This window comes from Rhinopithecus roxellana, chromosome 19 (genome assembly GCF_007565055.1).
Source record: "Rhinopithecus roxellana isolate Shanxi Qingling chromosome 19, ASM756505v1, whole genome shotgun sequence".
NCBI classification, from domain to species: Eukaryota; Metazoa; Chordata; class Mammalia; order Primates; family Cercopithecidae; genus Rhinopithecus; species Rhinopithecus roxellana.
The window spans coordinates 3,560,755-3,584,852 of NC_044567.1; the positions used below are offsets into that span (position 1 = coordinate 3,560,755).

General features: G+C 46.2%; 1 pseudogene; it reads right to left on the reverse strand.

The window, feature by feature from the left end:
• Positions 1-6,990: 6,990 nt before the first annotated feature.
• LOC104674890 overlaps positions 6,991-24,098 on the reverse strand; it is a 58,490-nt pseudogene continuing 41,382 nt past the window's right edge.

A 24,098-nucleotide genomic window follows, 5' to 3' on the forward strand; every position in this document is an offset into this window, starting at 1 on the left:
AGCTAGGCTTGCTTTGACTGAGGGCGAGGCATCTGGAACTTTCTCTACCTGCAGGGGCTAGCAGCAGAGGCCTCTCTGCATCACCACTCCTTCCTCCACTCCTGACATTCTTTCCCTTCAGGGATCCAATATGGTTGGCTGAGCTCCCAGTGAGGAAACATGTGCTAGAGTTAGGGAGTGGGACAAGTGGTGCCATCCATGGAATCAGGCCACAACAGGAACTGCCCCACTGGCCATTTGAGACACACACAGGTGGTAGATGCTTTGCTAGTGGGCTGTGCTTCCCTCATTCAGAGAGCTCTGTTACAGCCCACTGTGTCCTTCAGAAGCTTGAAAGGAACCCAAATCTTTGCTGTGCTGTCCTTTTCCTTCCTCTAATTCAGACCCTCCTTTCACCAGCAGCCCCCTACCTCCACCCTCAGCTCTTCCTTGCCTGGTTTATGAAGCAGAGCTGAGGCCCCACTTTTCCAGCTCTTGATTGTCACTCGCATCCTCACAAAGGATAAACCACGGAGCAACTGGAAAACCATCAGCCAAGCGTTCGGATGAGTCTGGTCCACCCCCGACCAGATTCCCTTACACTTAACTCACTTCTTTCTTTGGCAATGACCCTCATGACATGTATAAAAGGTATGACTAAGAAGAGGCTGTAATCTAACATTTATTTGCTACTATTTTTTACTCTGATTGGGGTGAGCTCTAGATTTTAATTCCAAATGTTCTTCAGAAGCAGCCCCAGCTCATCATTGGGAAAGAACTCCCCCTGCAAACCAGCTAAATTTGAGAGTTTAAATTCCCTGCCCCCAAAACTTCCCACAGAGCTGGGGAGTTGGTGGCAACTTTCCAAGTCAAGGTCTTGCTTAGAAAGTCCTTCACTGCATGACCAGGTGCAGTGGCTCATGCCTGTAGTCCCAGGTACTTGGGAGCCTGAGGCAGGAGGATTGCTTGAGCTCAGGAGTTAAGGCTGCACAGAGCCACGATCATCCCACTGCATTTGTTTAAAAATAAATTTTTAAAATTTGTGTGTTTCATCAGGGGTCTCCTGTATAGCGTATCTGTGTATGTTTGTGTGTGTGTTTGTATACAGCCTTGTCCAATATTTTTAGCAATAATATATGCACACACAGGTATTTTGTTGCTAAAGAGATTGGACAAGGTTGTAGCTGTGCTCAGGCTTCAGCTTGGTTTGTTAAATTAAGAGCGAGATAAACAATGACAAGAGCTGCTGGCCAACCAACCACACTATTCAAAAAGCAAAGTGTCCACCACTAAAGCTGACCATTCATCTGGCTGCAGGCAAGGCTAAGGCTCTCTCTCCTCTAGTTCCTGGAATAGACTCACAGGTTGGCATGAAGCACTGATCAGGGGCTGCACTCAGACTCCCTGGCCATGCGAACTACACCAGAAGAGTCAGTGTCACAGATACGATGCGGCCAATCTCTATCTCCAAAAACCTACCTGAATTTAGTGATACAATTAGAAAGATCTGGAGACTGAGGGCACCCAGCCTTCTAAAACACAATGTATTCACGTGTTTAGTGTAAACTATCTGCATGGATTCTCGGTATTAGTAATAAAAGGAAGCACTCTTTTACAACTCCTGCTGTGTGCAAAATAAAGTGCAAAGGATTTGGGGTGGCATTCTGAAGACCACCACACATACCTTGGTTCTGATGGCTGCTAGAGTCCAACTTCTTCACTGAGACATGACCTTGGGAACAGCCTCCAGCTATCTGCTCATCAGAGGTGCTTTCTTTAACCTCCTGCACCACCTCCAAGAGAAACAGCCTAAAAAGAAACCCCAGCTGTTTACTTATATTGGGCCCGTAAATCCCTGGAAGTAAACCCCGTGCATTTTTATCTACTGTCTGAGGACACACAATAAATCTGAGAAAGTCTATGCTGTCACATTTCTGGATACTTTGCATTTGAACAACTTTAGCCGCCTCATTGTGTTTTTATTACTTTGTGGTTTTACTCACAAAACATGGTTTAGCGAACCAAAACAAAGAGAGGAAAAATGTGAACACCTCACAGCCAAAATCAATGATGCTAAATTTCAGGCTCCAAACAAGCCAATTTATAAATAAACATGCTGTGTCTGCCAAATCAAGAGGAATGTGTTAAGAGAAGACAATGTAAACTGATGCAGAAGGTGCTGAGCTGGACAGGGAGTGGGAAGGTGGGAGCTTGGCCTCAGCCCTGCCCCTGAGTAGCTGGGTGATGTGGGCCAAGTCACTGGACTTCTCTGGGATGGCTTCCACCTCTGTGAAATAGGAGGTACTAGACTAATTGGTCTAAGGTGGGACCTAAGCAGTCAGCTGCCTGGTTCTTTTTCAGGTCACACAGCAACTTAGACCAAAGCATGTCTTTCTCTTTCGTTATCCTGATACAGGGACCAAATTGTTCTATCCGGGACTCCCCTGGTTCTAACACACAAAGTCCTGCATCCCAGGAAGCTCCTCAATCCTGGGCACACTGGAATGTTGTAGAACCAAACCATGTGTTCTCACCTGGTGCAGTAACACCAGATGTCCACACTGAAACTTTGCAACAATAAAGGAAGATATTTGTTTGCAGGACTCCAAGCAAGGAGAATTGGGTGGCTTATGCTTAAGATATGAACTCTTGATGGCTTGTAAGGAATTTTTTTTTTTTTTTTAAGACAGTCTCACTTACTCTGTTGTCCAGGCTGGAGTGCAGTGGTGCAATCTCAGCTCACTGCAACTTCTGCCTCCTGGGTTCAAGCAATTCTCTAGCCTCAGCTTCCTGAGTAGCTGGGACTACAGGCATGTACCACCACGTCCAGCTAATTTTTGTATTTTTAGTAGAGATAGGTATCACTATGTTGACCAGGCTGGTCTCAAACTCCTGGCCTCAAGTGATCTGCCCATCTTGGCCTCCCGAAGTGCTAGGAGTATAGGCATGAGCCGCTGTGCCCAGCAGCAGGTAAAGATTTTAAAAGGCAGGGGTAAATTTCAGGAAAGCAGACATTACAGGTAAAATCATAAATCAATACATGGAAGCTATATGCTGGTTTGACCTAAAAAGGTTCTCTCAAAGCAGGACCCACAAGTCATAAGGTGGGTTCAAAGATTCTCTGATTTGCAATTGGTTCAGGAGGCAAAGCTTTGTCTAGACATTTGGGATCAGCAGAAAAGAATGTTAGCTCTGGCTCATGGGCATGGCCTCCTCCAGGTCCCTCAGGAAGACATTTAGAACGACCTATAGTCAGAGTCAGTCCTCAGCACCTGCTTATCTGAGGTCTACATGCCAGCGGATCCCTTTGGAGAGGTCTGGGCTTCTGAAAAACAACTCAGGGACATTAAACGCCTGTGTGCCAGGCACCATTAAGTGACTTGCACAAGGTCACACAGCTAGTAAATTAAGATGTTATCTTTAGTTTCTAGAGGGGAACCAAATATCTCCTGACTCTAACTTCCTTAGCTATTGTTTTAGACTACTATTACCTTCCTGCTTATCAAGTTGCTTATTTACTTCTCAGGGCTAGCTAGGATTTCCCTTATGGAACTCAAGATTTTCCTTTATTCCCATGTGTGGGTATCCACAGCTCCCTCTCCATGTTTGGTCACTCTACCCTTGGCACAGCCCTCCCACCCCACTGGCTGAAGAAATAATGATTTCAAGCACCTGGAAAGCACTTTAGACTCTAGAACCTTGCTAGTTAAAGTCTGGCCCAGGGTCAGGCACCGTGGCACATGCCCTGTGGTCCGAACTACTCGGGAGGCTTGGGCCCAGGAGTTCGAAGCTTCAGTGAGCCATGATCACACTACTGCCCTCTAGCCTGGGGGACAGAGCAAGACCCTGCTCTAAAAAAAATGTAAATCTGTATAATGAAGTGTGGTCCAGGCCAGGTACAGTGGCTCATACCTGTAATCCTGCTCTCTGGGAGGCCAAGACAGGAGGATGGCTTGAGGCCAAGAGTTCGAAACCAGCATGAGCAACATAGCGAGACCTTATCTCTACAAAAAATAAATAAACAAATAAATAAAATAATAAAGTGTGGTCCAGTCAGGCAGCATTAACATTCCCTGGGGTTAGTTGGAAATGCGGCACTCAGGCCCCAGACCTACTGAGACAGAATCTGTATTTGAGCAGCTCCCCAGGTGATTCCTGGGAAGTGCATGAAAGTTTGAGATGCACCATTTAGAAAGCAATTCTACCTACATGATCGCACCCTGTTGGAGAAGCATTGTTTTTCCATTTCCCAGATGAGGAAAATCAGGCTCAGGGAGGTGGCTTACTTATTTATTCACTTGATCCACACTCATTAAACGCCTGTGTGCCAGGCACCATTAAGTGACTTGCACAAAGTCACACAGCTAGTAAGTAGAGAAAATCCCCAAGCACAGGTTTTTGGATTCCCATCTGAGGTTGTTGTCTGTGTACCTCAGGGTGTTGCCAGAACCACGTGGCCACAGTTTAATACAGAAACAGATTATGAATCATGACAGACAGACTGCTCCAGGCCTGTAGAGATCCTCAAAGAGATGCCTAGGGATGACTTCAGATCCTCGTTCTTGGCTCACAAAACTGTGAGCTTGCCATCTATTTATCTGCACAGTCCCAGGAGCTTAAGAATGTCCTAGTTGTTGTTGCCTCCTTCTCATCCCACTGCCCACACTAGCGACCCTCCCACATGAATAATTAGAAGCACTCCTCACAAGCCTTACAGAGCACCAGGCGATGCCTCCATCTGATTTATCTTTTTGGATGGAGGACAATGGATTACTTCCTTCACCAAGATGGGGCCGGAGGTGCAGCGAGGAAGGAAGGGGTGTAAAATCTTTACGTGAACTGTGAAATCCAAAGAGAAATTTTGTGGGGGATGATTTTTCTGATGTTCATAAAACATTTTTACATTTGGTCCCTAGAGATAGCTAAATTATGCCTACAGTTTTCCACAAAGCTAAAAGCACTGAAAAAAAAAATCACCTGAATATGGGCCAATAAAATTTCATCATATATTCCCAGAGTCTTGAGTTAGAACCTTCCCTTCCAGCTTCAGTCTTTCCCCTTCTTCGGTCTTTCCCCCTCAAAGTGTGTGTGGTTTTGTTTCTTTGTGTTTTGAGACAGGGTCTTGTTCTGTTGCCCAGATTGGAGTGCAGTGGCACGATCTCGGCTCACTGCAGCCTTTGCCTCCTGGGTTCGAGCGATTCTCCTGCCTCAGCCTCCCAAGTAGCTGGGACCACAGGTGTGTGCCACCATGCCCGGCTAATTTTTGTGTTTTTTTTTTTTTTTTTTTTTTTTTTTTTTTTTTTTTTTTGAGATGGAGTTTCGCTCTTGTTGCCCAGGCTGGAGTGCAGTGGCACGATCTCGGCTCACTGTAACCTCCACCTCCCGGCTTCAAGCGATTCTCCTGCCTCACCATCCCAAGTAGCTGGGATTATAGACATGCACCACCACACCCGGCTAATTTTGTATTTTTAGTAGAGATGGGGTTTCTTCATATTGTTCAGGCTGGTCTCAAACTCCTGACCTCAGGTGATCCGCCCTCCTCGGCCTCTCAAAGTGCTGGGATTACAGGCATGAGCCACTGCGCCTGGTCAATTTTTGTATTTGTAGTAAAGATGGGGTTTCTCCATGTTGGCCAAGCTGGTCTTGAACTCCTGGCCTCAAGTGATACACCCACCTCAGCCTCCCAAAGTGCTGGTATTACAAGCATGAACCATTGCATCCGGCCTTAGATCCCATTTTTAATTAACAGATGAAGATGCTGATCTCTTACGGAGCATTAAGTAATTCCAAGAGCACCTCCTCAAGGCCCAAAGGGCAGCCTCCTGCAGGGCTTACCTTCCCCTTCTCAGAGCCTCACCTTTTCTCTCTCTCTTTTTTCTTTTTTTTTTTTTTTTAGAGACAGGGTCTCAGTCTGTTTTCCAGGATTCAGTTCAGTGATGCAATCATGGCTCACTGCAGTCTTGAACTCCTGGGCTCAAGTGATCCTCCCACCTCAGCCTTCCAAGTAGCGGGACTACAGGTGTGAACCACCATGCCTGGCTAATTATTTTATTTTTTGTAGAGATGGGGTCTTGTTTTTCTGCTCAGGCTGATCTTGAACTCCTGGGCTCAAGCAATCCTCCCACCTCAGCCTCCCAAAGTGTTGGGATTATAGGTGTGATCCACCACGCTCGCTCAGCTGCAGCCTCCCCTCTCTGCAGCTGCTGACACCCATCTCTGTTCCCTGGGGCTCTTCTCCCCCAGGCCCATTACAGGCTGAGCAGAATTCTCCCAGCTGTGCTCACTCTTCCCTCTGCCTCTGTAGACAAGCACTTAGCCCTCTTTCACCGTGAAGGAGGAGCCACGACTAACAAAATTAGGCAGAGGTAAACATTACTTACAATCAAAGGTCCTGGTCTACTGATTTTTGGCCTCTGGTATGGTACTGCTCGTGGTGCTGCTGGCAGTTCACATTTACTGGGTGCTTCCTATGTTCCAGGCACATTTTAGGAGATTTACTTGTATTGTCATCTAGGGGGTGGGTGCTATTGCTACCTCTACCCTACACAGGAGGCCACTGAGGCACAGCACAATAGGGAACTGTATTTTTTGTATTTTACTAGAGATAGAGTTTTGCCATATTGCCAAGGCTGGTCTCGAACTCCTGTCCTCAAGTGATCCGTCCAACTCAGTCTCCCAAAGTGCTGGGATTACAGGCATGAGCCACCGTGCCCAGCCTGATCTTTAATTTTTTTCTATAGAGATGGGGTCTCACTGTGTTGCCCAAGCTGAGATTTCTTAAAAAGGGACAGCACAAAATTGACATGGGGTTTAGTATCAGTAGGTTTGAGTTCAACCTCAAGCTTCCATAACTCTTGTCAGGAACCTTAAGTAAGTCACTTAACTATCCTGAGTTTGAGTTTCTTAATTTAAAAAAACCAGAGAACTGAAGATTAGTGTGGCGATGCATATGAACATATTCTATAAACCAGAATGCTGGACAAATGCTAATCTATTATTGAATTCAGCACTTCATTTCAGCGGAGCTAGGAATTCCATATTTGGAGCCACCTTGACTGGAAATGTCTGAAAAAGCTGCTTCCGGTCGCATGCCTTTTGGGCTCCGTGGGCAGCCATTGCTGAATAAAACTTAAGGACGGCATTGAAACCAGGATGGGCCGCTGCAGCATTTGGAAAGACCAGGACTGAATACAGAAGGTCAAACTGGGAAAATGTTGTGAACAGAGAAAGCCGTGGGGGTGGCCCCACGCCAAGTAAGCGTATGAAATCTCAAGCCCAGAAAACAAAACTGTCCATGCCTTCATATTCCCCAAACCCTTCTTCGAGAAGGATGCAATTCAAAACACTTCCCACTTAACCAACAAGTTTTCTTCTTAAGATCCTAAACTTTAAGAAGCCCTAGAAAGTAAAATGTGTTGACTGTGGAGAGGTACCTCTCCAGGACTCTAAAAATCTGTTAGGGGTAGCTGTCTGCTGGGGTCCCCTCTAGAATTAAGAGTCCTTCAGCGGGCCGGGCGCGGTGGCTCACGCCTGTAATCCCAGCACTTTGGGAAGCGGAGGCGGGCGAATCACCTGAGGCCAAGAGTTCGAGACCAGCCTGGTCAACAAGGTGAAACCCCCCACCTCTACTAAAATACAAAATTAACCGGGTGTGGTGGCGGGCGCCTGTAATCCCAGCTACTCCGGAGGCCGAGGCAGAATTGCTTGAACCCAGGAGGCGGATGCTGCGGTGGGCAGAGATCACGCCAGTGCACTACAGCCTGGGCAGCAGAGCAACAGTGTGTCTCAAAAACAAAACAAAACAAAAAAGTGTCCTTCAGCAGAGGCTGAGGCAGATGAGGTGCTGAAGCCGGACTTTGGAATTCCCAGTTAGCGAGTGGGCGGCTTTCTCCATCCCTCCCTCCACCCTGGCCCCGGCTCACATGCAAAGCCTCGGCCGTGGGTCCAGAGCTCAGTTCCCACACTAGCAAGGTTTTGTCACTCTTGGTGGGAACCGCAAAAGGTACCAGATCCGCCATTCTCCCTTCACCCAGCCTGCGCGGCTAAGGCTCACGCAGCACTGCGCCTGCGCAAGACCCGGCCGCGCTTTTTTTTTTTTTTTTTTTTTTTTTTTTTTTTTAAAAAGAGGCGCATGCGAGGGGCGGGGCGGCGCCCGGATCGCTCCCTCGCCCCTCCTACCTGGGGCCGGCTTCTGAGCCTGTTCCCCTCCTCCAGCCACACCGCCACGACCCTGAGTTTAGAGCTTCCATTCAAGTGCATGTTTAGGGTAGAGTCCCAAAATGGGCTGACAGCATGAAAGGGTAGGGACACGTTTATAGCAGCCAGTTTCATCTTCACTCCTGATGGAGATTAAGGTACTAAGTATTAGTACCTCATTAGCCCTACCTACTGAGCTTGTGGGAAATAACCATGAAAGATGCAATCTTTTGACTTAAGAATTTTTTTTCTTTTTTTTTGGAGTTTAACATATTCAAATAAAAGTATGACTCACTAAGCTATTAACAGTCTAGCATCAAATCCTTAAAAAGAATTTCCTGGTTGTCCTACATGATTCTAGTGAATTGTGTACGTGTATTTGTGGGGGTCAGATGATGTGGGAGATCGGAGGTCTGAGTGAGAAGTAGAGATCAATTTTGGAAAAAAGTAAAAATCAAAGAATAGGTCCAACTTGGGGCTGATGGTGTCTGAGAGGGGTAGGTGTCGTAATCAGCTATCTAGTGGAGCAGTGTAGTCACCTGGTGGGTTCATCGTACCCACTCCCCAGAAAAGCCGACTTACTGAGACAGCATTATTGAAATAGACAAAGAGTTTAATAAGTACAGAACCAGTGAAATGGAAGACTGGAGTTTTATTATTATTCAAATCAGCCTCCCTGAAAATTTGGAAGCTAGGGTTTTTAAGGATAGTTTGGCAGGCAGGGGGCTAGGGAGTGGGGAATGCTGATTGGTTGAGTCAAGGATGAAATCATAGGGTGTCAGAGCTTGTGTTCTTGTGCTGGGTGAATTCCTGGTTGGGGGCCACAAGACCAGATGAGCCAGTTTGCCGATCTGAGTGGTGCCAGCTTGTCCATCAGAATACAGGGTCTGAAAAATACCTAGAATGCCAATCTTCGGTTTTACAATAGTAATGTTGAAAGCAGTTAGTCAGCTCGCCTTAGGTAGATAGCAAGGGAAGGGTCCCCAGAGAGCCCCTGGCCCACAGGTCAGTGCCTCATCCCCACATAACATAAAAAAGCAGCCTAGGAAAACATTCGAGCTGCAGGCACCAATAAGGGAACAAGCACAGCATGTTGTACCTGGAGACATGCCCACGGCTGCACAGATAGCAAAACCTCAGGCCCATTTGGATAAAAACTTCAACAAACCTCCATCTCACTCACATAAAGGAACAAGGGCTGGCATAGAAATGTCTTTGTCCTTTGTATAGTCAGCGGGGCTCCCAGGACAAAGTTTCTTCTTTTGTGAGTGTGGGTACAGTGGGCTCCCATGGGTTCCAGTGGACACTCTACTTTCCTTTTTGGGCTATAAGTTTGGCTTCTATGAAGTATCACTTCAGCCCTTGCTAGGTCTGGGGCCAGGCTTTCACTTCAGCTCCTGATAAGTCCTGGGTCAAGCTAAGCAGCATCTAGGAATCATCATTTCAGCTCCTGATTGGTCCTGGGGCAACTAAGCACATTCCTTCCCCTTCCCAGTCTGTAAAAACCCTGGACACCAGCCTCACAGGGGCACCCGTTCGGGGCCCCCTCTCTGCTGGCAGAGAGTTTTCTTCTTTCGCTTATTAAACTTTCACTCTAATCTCAACTTTGTGTCTGCTCCTCTTAATTGTCTTGGAGGTAGGACAAAGAACTGCCGGGCATGTTATCTCAGACAAGGAGCAACTGTTAAATCTTGGTGCGTTGCTGAGACTGCAACAATGCTATCTTTTTTTTTTTTTTTTTTTTTTTGAGAGAGAGTCTCACTCTGTTGCCCAGGCTGGAGCGCAGTGGTGCAATCTTGGCTCACTGCAACCTCTGCCTCCTGGGTTCAAGCGATTCTCCCCGCTCAGCCTCCTGAGTAGGGGGAGGTAACAGGTGCCTGCCATCACACCCAGCTAATTTTTCTATTTTTAATAGAGACAGGGTTTTACCACGTTGGCCAGGCTGGTCTTGAACTCCTGACCTTAAGTGATCCACCCACCTCCCAAAGTGCTGGGATTACAAGTAACAGGTGCCTACCATCACACCCAGCTAATTTTTCTATTTTTAGTAGAGACAGGGTTTCACCATGTTGGCCAGGCCGGTCTTGAACTCCTGACCTTAAGTGATTCACCCACCTCCCAAAGTGCTGGGATTACAGGCATCAGCCACTGTGCCCAGCCTACAACAATGTTATCTATAGGAGAAACTGGTTAGGTTAGAAATCTTGTGGCCTCTGGCTACATAATTCCTGAGCTATACTATCTAATCTTGTGGCTAATTTGTTAGTCTTACAAAGACTATAAAGTCTTACAAAGGAGGTCTGATTCCCAAGCAAGGAGGTGATTTGTTTTAGGAAGGGACTGTCATCTTTGTTTCAAAGTTAAACAGTAAACTAAATTCCTCCCGTAGTTAGCTTGGCCTGTGCCCAGGAATGAGCAAGGGCAGCTTGGAGGTTAGAAGCAAGATGGAGCCAGTTAGGTCAGAATTGTCATAATTTTTGTAAAGGCAGTTTCAGTAACACAAAAGGGAAAGTGGGTCCTACTGCTCTTTAATCCTAGAACGTCAGAGCCTAGGGAGAGGGGGGAGGGATGGCATTGGGAGTTATACCTGATGTAAATGATGAGTTGATGGGTGCTGACGAGTTGATGGGTGCAGCACACCAACATGGCACATGTATACATATGTAACAAACCTGCACGTTGTGCACATGTACCCTAGAACTTAAAGTATAATAAAATTAAAAAAAAAAAAAAAAAAAAAAAAAGAATGTCAGAGCCAGACGAGACCCAGCAGGACAAATCTCTTGTGGTTTCTAAATAATAGTCTTCAGACCCATGCTGTGATAAAGTTTCCACCCCTACCCTACAAAATGAGGACAATGTGGAAAATATAATCAGGTTTTTAACATTTTCATAAAATAGATTCCACTCCATTCTTCTACAAGTATGACCTCCCTTTATGAAAAGATGCTAATAGAGGATAGTTGCTTCAATGCTATTACTTGGATATCATAATTAAAAATTAAAAATCTCAGGTTTAATTTTTTTTTTACATTTTATGACCTGTGAAAAACAAAAGTCTAGGAACCACTGAATAGTCAAATCTCTCCTTTTATAGTAGAAGCAGTTAAGACTCAGAGGTAGAGAAATGAGTGGTCCAAGATAAAACCGCAGTTTGGTCAGACATTACTGATGGTGGCTCTATGCTGGACGTTCCTTCAACTGTCGCTTTTCTGCCTTTGCCTTTTCTTTAAACGTGCTCTACTCCACATCAGCACCCCTCAAGCAAACCAGATCCTGTTCAGAGAAGTCTTTTTTAAATCATCTAGATCCTAGCCTATTCTCCCAAATTACCCCCAAATCATTGGCATCTGCCACTATTTCTCCATCCCATCACTACTTTCTCCACCCCAATACCAGACCCTTAGCCCCACCCATTGCCTACTTTTGAGCTTTCTGTTTTACTTCAAAAATTATTATTCGGAGGAATTTTTGGACGCCGATACTGTTTCAAAGCAATAATTATGGATTTTATTATACATTTAATAATCTCTTATAATGTTTGTGGATATCTCTGCTTCTCCACCTAGATTATGAACACCTCAAGAAAAATAGTTCTATCTTCCTTCTCGTACGTAGTACACTCCTACTGTCTTATGTACTCGAATATATGTAGAATTAATAATGAATAAATTGACACATTCTTTGCAGAGTGAATGCTTTAATATTTCAAAACATATATTTGTTTATTGTGGTCCTCTTGGTTTGCAAATGACCGACAGGAACCAGGGGACTGGGTCCAGATGGGAGCAAGGAGGAAGCCAAGAAAACCATTTATTTCTGGGGCTCTGGTCAGTTTTGCTTGTAAATGGGAAGGGAAGAAAATAACATGAAGTGGAGGCAGTAGGAAGAAGAACTCCTGAGTGAGAACAGGAGTCTTGGACTGACTCCACTGTGCACACGCACCCTGTTTCATCCTAGGCAGCATCCTGTCAGCTAGTAGGAGAGTGGCCGGTATGAATAGTGCAACCTCCTTTCTACCCTGTGAAGAAAAAAGACATGGTTCTTGCCTCACACTCAGTAACTTCTCCACACACATGACATGGTTCTTGTTGAGTCTCCCATGTAGAGCAATGCCCAGAATCCCCTTCACTGCTAGCCCTCTGGCCTTTCCTCCACTGGCCTTCATGTAGAACAATAATCTCCAATCTCATCCAGGTCACTGCAAATGCTGTTAATTCATTCCTTTTTAAGGCTGTGTAGTATTCCATCATATTCCATCATATATATATATACACCAGTTTCTTTATCCACTCATTGATTGATGGGCATTTGGGTTGGTTCCATGATTTTGCAATTGTGAATTGTGCTGCTATAAACATGTATGTTCAAGTATCTTTTTCAAATAATGACTTCTTTTCCTCTGAGTGGATACCCAGTAGTGGGATTGCTGGATCAAATGGTAGTTCTACTTTTAGTTCTTTAAGGAATCTCCACACTGTTTTCCTTAGCGGCTGTACTAGTTTACATTCCTATCAGCAGTGTAGAAATGTTCCCTGATCACTGCACCACGCCAACATCTGTTTTTCAATTTAAAAAAAAAATTATGGCAATTCTTATAGGAGCAAGGTGGTATCACACTGTGGTTTTGATTTGCATTTTGCTGATCGTTAGTGCTGTTGAGCATTTTTTCATATGTTTGTCGGCCATTTGTCTGTCTTCTTTTGAGAATTGTCTATTCATGTCCTTAGCCCACTTTTTGATAGGATTTTTTTTTTTTCTTACTGCTTTGAGTTCATTGTAGATTCTGGATATTAGTCCTTTGTCAGATGTGTAGATTGTGAAGACTGAAAATCTGGGGCTATTTCTGTCACTGAGGGGAGGTATGTCCTTCCCCTAAACTAGGTGTATGCTGCTGAGGAGGCAGAGGCCCGCCTTCAGGTGTCAGGCGGCTTCCACTCGGACAAGATGGCTACCCTGGTGGACTTGTTTCCTCTCTGGTCTCTTGTTCTGTCTCACTCCACAGTGGCCTGAGCTTGGGGCCATTCTTTTGCTTTTCTCATCCTCCTATCCCCAGAGCTGACAGATTTAGCCAATAAAATTTACAAGATCCCCTGTTAAATTAGAATTTCAGGCAAACAACTGACTACCCTACATTGACTCAGGAGGGTCCCTCAGAGATCGGTGTCACTGAGCCTCGGTAAGCAGGAACCTCCATCCTTGCCCATTAAGCCCCCTCTTGAGGTCCCCTCAAGGAAAACAGTGGTTCCAGAAGGTGTGTTCCCACCCCCTTTCACAGCCTACCTCTATCCCATCCCTCTCTGACCCCGGGTTCCAGCTGGCCCAGGGATTTCTGGGAGGACTCATAGAACAAGGCTGTCTGCAGTAGTAGCCTCTTCTTCCTCGCCACCTACACTTCAGCCCTGTCTAACTAATAGCTCTCCATGTTCTAAAGGCGGCGGGAGTGCCGGGCCACCCTAGCCTTCTGGAACCCCAGTTCTGTAACATCATCCATCTCCTGGAAATACGCTGGTTTTAACCATGCAGATTGGCCAAGTGTCAGGCAGAAATAGCAGCTGGGCCTGGAAGGACAGGTGACATCTGTAAGGACAATGCTGGGCGGGACAGGGTGGAGAGCACTGACTGTTCCCTTCCTGTCTGGGAACAGCACCACCTTTGGGAGAACTCCTTCCCTCATGGGGCTTTAGTGGGGGCTGCAAGTCCCAGGGCCCTGTCCCCTACCACCTCCACATAGGCATAGGAATGCTTGTGCCAGTCACTACTTATGGAAGTAGAAGCAAGTAAAGCTGCTCAGCTTCTCACAAGAAGCCTGTGGGTACTGGGCCAGAGGACACAGCCCATTTGAGACGCTAAGAGAGGGAGTGGAGTCTGGATGGGATTCCAGTCCCACGGTTAACCCTTGCTGGGACCCAAACACACCCTTCCCCTTCCTTCAGTTCTGAGGTTCAGTAAATGTTTCCACTCACAGAACAAGTTTGAATTGGGCTTCTGTCAGTTGCAGCCAAAGGAGACCTGCCTGTTATGGTTGGCATCGGGTCAACTATCTGTGAAACGGTGACCTGACAACCTGTCTCCTCCCAGTGAAGGCCACAACATCCCAACATCATTAGTTACCAAGGAAGTCTGGGATGAATTTCTACCAACTATAGCAAAAAAGGGGCAAGAGAGAAAAAATTTTGTTACTGACAGCCCACTCTTCCCTCTGGAACAGGGCGACAGGATCTGACAGAAAGCCCAAGGGGCTTCTAAGTGGGAGTGCTGCCCCATGCCCCTCCAGACTTCTCTTCCTAGCAGAGCAGCAGCACATGGCACCCGGGGATAGGAAGCCCGCAGGGGCAGGGGTGAGGCTGAACATCCTGGGGGCACTACTTTATGAGGAACCATTTGTGGCCAAAAATCTACAGGGGCCTCAGATGATCTGAATGAACTCATCTGGAGAGTGAGAGTCCCAGGCAGGGGGAGAGGTTTCCATAGTCCAGGACCACATGCTAGAAATTTGGTTTCTGCAGCATTCAAAGGGGAACCAGAGGGACCCTCCAACCCAGCCCCGCAGCTGGGAAAAACATGAGCCCTGGTAGACTCCTACCTATTCAAAGAACTGGAAAACCCAAGCTGGGGCCTATGAGTCAAGTCTGGATGTGCAGCTCAGGGCAAGAGGACAGATGGATGCCACAGGTCATCTGTCTCAATAGTTGCAAATTATAAGTTAAACTAACAGGCTGTTAAAGTATGTTCTATCCTGATTCTCTGACAAATATTCCTTTAGAATTATTTTTATTTTTTAGACAGACTTTTGCTCTTGTTGCCCAGGCTGGAGTGTAATGGCACATCTCACCTCACTGAAACCTCTGCCTCCTGGGTTCAAGCGATTCTCCTGCCTCAGCCTCCCAAGTAGCTGGGATTACAGGCGCACACCACCACGCCCGGCTAATTTTTTGTATTTTTAATAGAGACAGGGTTTTGCCATGTAGGCAAGACTGGTCTCAAACTTCTGGCCTCAAGCGATCCTCCTACCTTGGCCTCCCAAAGGGTTGGGATTATAGGTGTGAGCTACCATATCCAGCTGGAGCTGACTTTTAAAATGTATTTAATTTGTGTTAATTTAAATTTCAATTCATTTTTTGAGACAGGGCCTTACTCTGTTGCCCAGGCTGGAGTGCAATAGTGTGATCATAGCTCACTGCCACCTTGACCTCCTGGGCTCAAGACCTCCCACCTCAGCTTCCTGAGTTGCTGGGACTACAGATGCATACCATCATGTTTGGCTACTTTTTTTTTTTCTTGCTCTGTCGCCCAGGCTGGAGTGCAGTGGCACTATCTCAGTTCACTGCTACCTCTGCCTCCTGAGTTCAGGCGATTCGGCCTCAGCTTCCCAAGTAGCTGAGACTACAGGTGTGCACCACCATGCCTGGCTAATTTTTGTATTTTTTTAGTAGAGACGGGGTTTCACTATATGTTGGCAGGCTGGTCTCAAACTCCTGACCTCAGGTGATCCGCCTGCCTCGGCCTCCCAAAATACTGGGATTACAAGCACAAGCCACTGTGCCTAGCCAATTTTTACATTTTTAAATTTTTTTGTAGAAAAATGGTTTCACTATGTTGCCCAGGCTGTGGCCTCAAGTTATCCTCCCACCTTGGCCTCCCAAAGTGCTGGGATTACAGGCATGAGCCACCGTGCCTGGCCTAAATTTACAAGTAAGTAACCATATGTGGCTAGCGGCTACTGTAACAGACCACACAGTTCTGTACAGCTAATGCAAGGTACATAGTAGTATACGATACATGCCCTACTACATCTTGCTGTATTCTCTTAATAGCGCCTATGTATTTTGGAGACAGACTGCCCCAGTCTTACCCCCACCACTTTTTTTTTTTTTTTTTTTCTTTTTTTTTTTTGGCGACGGAGTTTTGCTCTTGTATTTTTAGTAGAGACAGGGTTTCTCCATGTTTGTCAGGCTGGTCTTGAACTCCCAACCTCAGGTGATCCGCCTGCCTTGGCCTCCCAAAGTGCTGGGATTACAGGAATGAGCCACTGCCCCTGGCCTACTCTGCCTCATTTTTAAAAACTGCTGCATAATATCCTCTTGTAATTTACAAAGGCAATCCCTCACCCAGCCTGGAGAGCCATGGGTCATCATGTTTTTACAACAAGCTTTAAAATCTTCTACATATACTGTAACCAAGACACTTCAAAACAACCCTAGGTTCCTCATGCCTCCACTTTTGTTGTCCTGAGTCTGAGATAGTTTAACACTGAATAGTCAACTTTAGGGGCTGAGGGAAATAATTTACCACTAATCACTGCTCTAAAATATACTCACCACCCATGTGGCCCATGCCTGGCATTCAGTAGTGCTGGTGGCATTCTTTAGGGTTAATCATAGTTCTAACTGGTTCTCCTTTAAAGAGCAGAGTCTCCTGAGAAAGATGGCCATTAAGGCAAAACATCTGGGGCTGATCTTGCTTTTGTCCTGGTGAGAGGGGCCAAGGGGCTTTGTAGAGCAGCAGGGGCTCTGACAGTGAGCCTCACTGTTCTTAAAATTGTCCTTAAGAGGACAGGTGCTTTGGCTCATGCCTGTAATCCTAGTACTTTGAGGGGCAGAGGCAGGAGGATTGCTTGAGTCCAGGAGTTTAAGACTAGACTGAGCAACACAGGGAGACCCCATCTCTACAAAAAATTTTTAAAAAATTAATTGGGCATGCTGGCACATGATTGTAGTACCAGCTACTTGGGAGGCTGAGGTGGGAGGATAACCTGAGCCCAGGAGCTTGAGGCTTGCAGTGAGCCAAGTTTGCACCACAGAACTCCAGCCTGGAAGACAGAATGAGACTGTGTCAAAAAAAAAATTGTCCTTAAGTCCATCTGGATCCCTGGACAGCCTTCCTCTTAGAGCATTTCAGGTGGTGAGCCTCTTTCCAGCTTTAAATGACCTTTAGAGAAATTTCACTAACCTGCCTTGGTGTTTGGCTCTGCATGAACCCTTTCTTCTGGAGAGTGGCAGTAGACATGGGATTTGGTGGTCTGACAGATCTGGGGACAGATCCCAGTTTCAAACAGCAGCGTCTGTTTACAGCTTACAGGGGAAATACTTAGCACTATGTGCTGAACTTTAGGAAATAAGTCTATGTTTTCTTTTTCTTTTTCCTTTCCTTTTTTGTTTTTTGTTTTTGTTTTTGTTTTGTTTTTTTTTTTTGAGACAGAGTCTCACTCTGTCGCCTAGGCTGGAGTGCAATGGCACAATCTCAGCTCACTGCAACATCCACCTCTTGGGCTCAAGCAATTCTCCTGCCTCAGCCTCCCGAGCAGCTGGATTACAGGCACATACCACCATGCCTAGCTAATTTTTGTATTTTTAGTAGAGATGGGGTTTCACCATGTTGCCCAGACTGGTCTTGAACTCCTATCCTCAGGTGATACACCTGCCTTGGACTCCAAAGTGCTGGGATTACAGGTGTGAGCCACGGCACCCAGTCCAATCTATATTTCATAACAAGTGTTACAAACAAATGCTTGTTCCTCGGTGCCACAAAGAAGAACCAGCACTTAGACAAATAATTTTCTCAGCAAGGCAAATTTACTTTCTGCAGAAAGGGTGCTTCTTGGAAGGTGGACTGCCACGAGAGCACACTGAACAAAGAAAGGCAGGAGTTTTTATCCCTGACACATTGGGCTTCTACTGCTGTGTCCTACCTCCATTGGTTGGAGCTGGACCTCACAATCTAAACTGATCCCGACTGGCTAAAACCTTGAAATTTTCCTAAATAGGTAAAGGTACAATGGGGAACAAAGGAAGGGAGGGGATTTTTTACAGGAAACTAGGGAGGCAATAACATTTCCAAATAAGGAAGGGGCATAGGCTGCAAGCTGGGACATGCCTGGGCATGTTCAGGCATGTCTGGACAGACTTAGGGAACAAATGAGGCAGGTCTTGATTACAATATAAGAACACAAGATATACTGATTATTTTACTCCATTTAACAACTACTTGGGCTTAACAAATAATTATTAGTAGAATAAAAGATCTGTTCGTGTGAGATATGAAAAGCTGTGGAGATTTAAAAGAAATATTTTAAAAAATCCCTTTTATTCAAAAAGGTGAACTTTGAAGAGGAACTTATCTTTATCAACAAGTCACATGGGGATAATGAAGGAATGGCCTAAAATGCTCTCAGTAATATTCCTGAGTCATCCCTGAGGGCCGGGCTTGGTGTTAGGCATGGTGGGGAAGGGAGTGGGGTTGTGTGCAGAGGAGGACATGATTCTTGCCTTGTCAGGGTCCCTGACCTGATGGCAATCCATGGTGGTGTGTTCATAGTGACAGACACCACTGCAAGAAGAGACCCAAGCTGTGCAACCCCCAAAGCAGGGCTCCTCACTCACTGGGATAGATAGAACTACTGGCCCCAATTCCTCAGCCCTCTTTGCACCTACTGCTTGCCATGGTTTCGTTGTGGGTGGAGGGTACTTTCCCACCCCTGGCTTCAGACTTGCCCACGTAGCTTGCTTTGGCCATGGAATGAAGCAGAAATGAAAGCCTGCCAGTTCCGAGCCCTCACCTGAAGATGTCTTAGGCAGTTGTGCGGGCCCAAGTGGGCTTCCACCTTCATCCAGATGCCCTTCTCTGGTGCGGCCGCGGCTTCTTCAGCCTTAGCCCAGAAGGAACAGAGCCCCCTGGTGGATCCGCAGGCCTGCAGGGAGACACAGAGCACAGCAGCCGGCCCAGCATTCACTGAGGGGATGACTGCATGTCACCCGCTGCCCAGCTAGAATGACACCTCTCCAGGCCTTTCCACCATGTTACTCCACCATAGACTCCCTGACTGCTTCTTCTGCAAAGCCTTGGACACCCAAGTGCCTACCAAAAAGTGGGTAGGGCACCAGGACATCTCCAAGTGTAAGTGGGGCTTCCCACCATGCCTGGATGTGGAGTTGTGCTGCAGAGTGGTGGCTGCTCATGACACTCATTTCACCCCTTTCTGCGCAGATGCTGGAAGCCCAGGAACCACACATCAAGGCTCCCCTTGCCAGCAGGGTGCTGCCAAAAAAAATGCAGTCATGTGAAATTTGGAATATGGAAAGGAGGTAGAAGTCATCCTTTCCTCCCTGCTAGCAGCAGACATGCAGGCTCTGGTGGTCGGCTGTCCTCCATATTCCCCCATCAGTCACCAGCCTGGGGACTGTGGAGCTGGAAGGACCTCAGCACCGGTTTCCCAAGTTTGCAGAGGCCTGAAGCCTAAGGTCCTCCCAGGGGACCTCACACTCCTCCCGCTCAGCAGCCAGACGACTTTCTGGTTTGAGTCTTCTCTGTTGGGACTTTGCTGCCCCTGGGATAGAAATTAAAATGCCAAGGTTGTTGATTCTTGAAAGGAGCAATTCACCTTTTCACCCCCTCCTGCTTTTAGATGGGAACCGCAAAGGTTCTGTGGTTTACTCCACATCCTTGTGAAAGATGTCATTCTCGGCCGGGCGCGGTGGCTCAAGCCTGTAATCCCAGCACTTTGGGAGGCCGAGACGGGCGGATCACGAGGTCAGGAGATCGAGACCATCCTGGCTAACACGGTGAAACCCCGTCTCTACTAAAAATACAAAAACTAGCCGGGCGAGGTGGCGGGCGCCTGTAGTCCCAGCTACTCGGGAGGCTGAGGCAGGAGAATGGCGTAAACCCGGGAGGCGGAGCTTGCAGTGAGCTGAGATCTGGCCACTGCACTCCAGTCCGGGCGACAGAGCGAGACTCCGCCTCAAAAAAAAAAAAAAAAAAAAAGAAAGATGTCATTCTCGTTGGAAGACTCCTTGCCGTGACGTTTCTGTGCCATGTTTTTCACGCATGTAGTACTGTGGAGTCTGTACATATCCCTAAGCCAGAGTGGCTGTCTTAACTAGAAAAAGCCATCCTGGAAGACAGAAAGGGAAATATGCATTTTGCGTGTCCTCTGCTTTCTCTGGCCACAGCAATGAATCCTCCAATGTACCTGAGTTTCAGTTCACCATGAGCATCTCCTACATGGCAGAAATCTGAAAATGCCTCTGGGGAGACATACGCACAAGACAGTGAGCGATGCTGCCATTTCCCACGCCGCTCACAATGTGCTTCTCTGGTCTTATTAGGACTAAATGAGTACCTTCGTCCATAATCACAGTGAGAAGAACCACTGCAGACCACATACCTGGGGTCTTGAAAATAAGTCCATGCATGCGGGACTTTCAGAAGCCCTCCATGTCTGTCCGGAAGGGCCCCACAATGTCTCCAGAGCTCAGCATGGAGCATGGGCAGGATTTTCAGCGCCACTCACCCCCTCGGCCAAGTGCTCTTGCACGGTGAACAAACTGCACACCTGTGCTGGGCGGAAGCATTTTACATCAGCCCCCTTAAGAGTTAGTCTCCTTGGCATCATTTGATGGGGGGTGGGAGATGAAGTGGTTCTTGGTTAACTTCTTGGGCCCTGCACCATGTGAGGCTGTTCCAGCTCCCTTGGGGCTGGACTCCCGAGACTTTTCTTTGGCAGCATTCTTCACAAATGCCCAGGTGCCCTGTTCTCTCCTGATGCTCCACTCTCCCACCTCTTCAAAGTGCCTCTTCTGGATGCTGCTTGGGCCCATGAGGACTGTTGATTTTCCGCAGGCTTTTGCCGACACTTTGAATCTTTGCCAGGCTGTTTTCCTGTGGTTGGACAGTTTCTAATTTCTTTTGAAAGATTGGGCATTTAAATTTGTTACTTAGAAGGCTGGACTGTATAAGCATGGCAGTTTCTTCTTCCCTTTTAACCTCATTGATTTTTTCTTGAATTTCTGCATCTAACACATTTTCCAGAAAATAAAGCTTTTCAATTTATTTTCATAAGTTGAGTTGCTGGAGGCAGGTTGAAGAGAGGGGCTCTTTGTATTTTTTTTTTCTAAATACCCAGGGGCCTACCTCCATCTTGTACTTTTGAAAAAAGCAGTTTAAGGAATGTAACACTGATTCCACATCTTATAGATTTTTCACTGAGAAATAAGGCAAGCTCTCGTCACTGAGTCTCGCTGCTCACTCCCAAAGCCTTACAAGTTGATGCCACTGCTGTCTGAGGGTGCCTCCAGCTCAGTAGTTAGCTCAGTGCTCCTGTGCTTCTTCCAGGCTTGTAACACCTTTACGAAGGCTCCTTCTGGATTCTCTACAGATGCTTCTTCAATTGTCAAAAAAGAAGAGACTGCTTTGATAATGAAAGATGATAGGACGGCATGCATCAGTCCACAGCTGTACGCCCCGGTCACACAGAGTAGGAGTCAGCAAACATTCAAGTGCCAGTCAGAGAGGAGAAACATACACCCAAACCTAAAGCTATGAAATGGCAACAACAAAAGGAAGAAAGACATCTTTTGAAAACATGGCCACCTACTTGGAACATTCCATAGTGTGACATATAGTAGCTCTGTTTAGGATTATTCGTCAAAGCCCAAGGTGGAACACAAGTGCTTCCCTGATGAGCTGGCCTCTCTGCAGAGTGCTCTGTTCCCTGTGCTGCCCTCCCTCAGATACAGAGAGAGCACAAGGCTCCCTCTCTCCTCGTCCTCAGTGTGCCCATGCTCTTGCTACCATCACAGCTGAATGCAATGAAAGGCAACCCTCTGAGAGGAGCAGGGGCGGGGATGCTAAAGTGGAGGCCCCCTCCCGTTGCTGATAGATCCTCATCCGGCCTGCACTCCACCCACCTGCACAGTTCTCTGCTCCCACACATCCCAGCCCCATCACAGAAGACTCAACACAGAAAAAAACACTGTGTCCACCCTAGATTCTTTTCTTAAAAACAGGCAGGGATCTGGGGTGTAGGTTAAGAGATTTTTAATTTGCCAGATTGTATGTCCATGTTGTTGAAGGTACAGTGAATCTATGGCATAATAGCAGTTTCTGGAAAAACATTACTTGAGGTCCTCAAATGCGAAAGGGAAAAATCAACTTTTGTCAGATGCCTACTTTGCTTCATTTCGTCGCTAATATTTTGGATGGGGAAGCATCCAAAGCTTCTGACTGCAATAAGGTCAAGTGTAACGGTGTGCAGCTGGGTTTCTTTTCCAGAATTAAAAGTATTTTGTGGTGGGGAGGGTCAGAGGAAGAAGTAAAGATTGTGAGAAAGGAGAAACATGGGCTTGGGGAAAACCCAGAATTGGGGACAGAAGACCTGGCACTAGGCTGTAGCACTATTAGCACCTCTGATCTTGTTTTTCCTCATCTGTAAAAGGAGATTAACAATGCTTTTCTGTCCATCTCTTGGGGAGAAGGGAATAATATAATTGGTAAAAAAAGAAAAAAGTTTTGAAAAATAGGCAACACTGTCTTTATGTAAGTAGCCAAGTATTAGTATTATTTATTATCCACCCAACATCACTGGTAGATACCTGTATTCAAGCTATCTGGAAATGAAAGAAGTCACATTTTAGAAGTCATGAAGTTGGTGCTTATGAACTTAATCTACAGAAAAACTTTTGAAAGCACTTGAGTGTTTGTTCTGTGAATAGAAAGGTTTGAGATTCAGAGCAAGTTCAGAGTTGGACGGTCTAAGAATGGAAAAGCCCTCCATTCCATTAGAAGAAGCAGGTAGCAATTTCTGGTTATGGAACCAGAAGCTCTCAGGCTTCAAATAAAACAGCATCACTTGTATGCTCATAAAGTTGTAAAAACAAAAAAACCGAAACTGGATCTACATCTGTCCTGTAAGGCAGAGAGTACTTGAGACCGCATGCATATAAAACCAGCTTACAAACTACATTGCTAATTTATATGAATAAATTATCACTGGGGGCAAAGCACTAAGTAGAGAGCACAGTACACAGGATGTGGATGTTAATGTCATTCCCTAGGCTTCCCATTCCTTTCTCTTGGTCCTTTATGTATATGGAACAGTTCTATTATTAAATTTTGTAATAATAACAGAACCTGACTCTCAGCAAGGAAGGAGTTCAGAAATTTAGGGAGTTTAACTCTGAATAAGTAAATAAAAATAAAGCAATTATATCATTAGCTGAAAATTTTATCATCAATTAAAAATAAAAAAAGTTTGGCGGGGCGCGGTAGTTCAAGCCTGTAATCCCAGCGGGAGGCCGAGATGGGCAGATCACGAGGTCAGGAGATCGAGACCATCCTGGCTAACACGGTGAATACTAAAAAATACAAAAAACTAGCCAGGAAAGGTGGTGGGCGCCTGTAGTCCCAGCTACTCAGGAGGCTGAGGCAGGGGAATGGTGTAAACCCGGGAGGCGGAGCTTGCAGTGAGCTGAGATCCGGCCACTGCACTCCAGCCTGGGTGACAGAGTGAGACTCTGTCTCAAAAAATAAATAAAAAATAAAAAAAAATTTTTAATTAAAAAATAAAAAAATTTAAAAACAAATACTTAAAATAATGTAACAAGTTATCACCAGGCAATTTGGACTCATGACAATGTGTGGTGTTTCTCAGACATGCACTATTGCAATGCAGCTTGACTGTCTTGCAAACAACCTCAATGCTATTTTTAAATTGGCAGAGGCAGCAGGCCATATGGCTAGGTAAGAGCCTATAAATGAAAACACAGAATAATAAATTAGTGATAAAGCAGTTACTTGAGTAGATAAAGGCGGCAGCCAATGCTACCACAGGGGTGGGCAAAAATTGAGTTATTGAGGCCTATGGACTGGACAGTTGGGTAGGAACCAGAAGGCCAACAGGAAGGAGGACAAAGGTGCCCAATAGAAGGGTAAGCATGGCAGCGAGTATGGTATGCCTAGAATAAAGGTGGTTGGGATTAGAAGTAGGTGACACTGATCAGTAGTTTAATTCAGAAGTATCTCTTCCCAACTCAAAAGTCTCACTTTGGGCTGAAAATACACAGGAAGAAGGAAGCATACCTCAGCCTTAAAGGACTGAAGAAGAGTGTCAAGTACTAGCAGGTGGGAAAGTGGCTTTGGTTTTG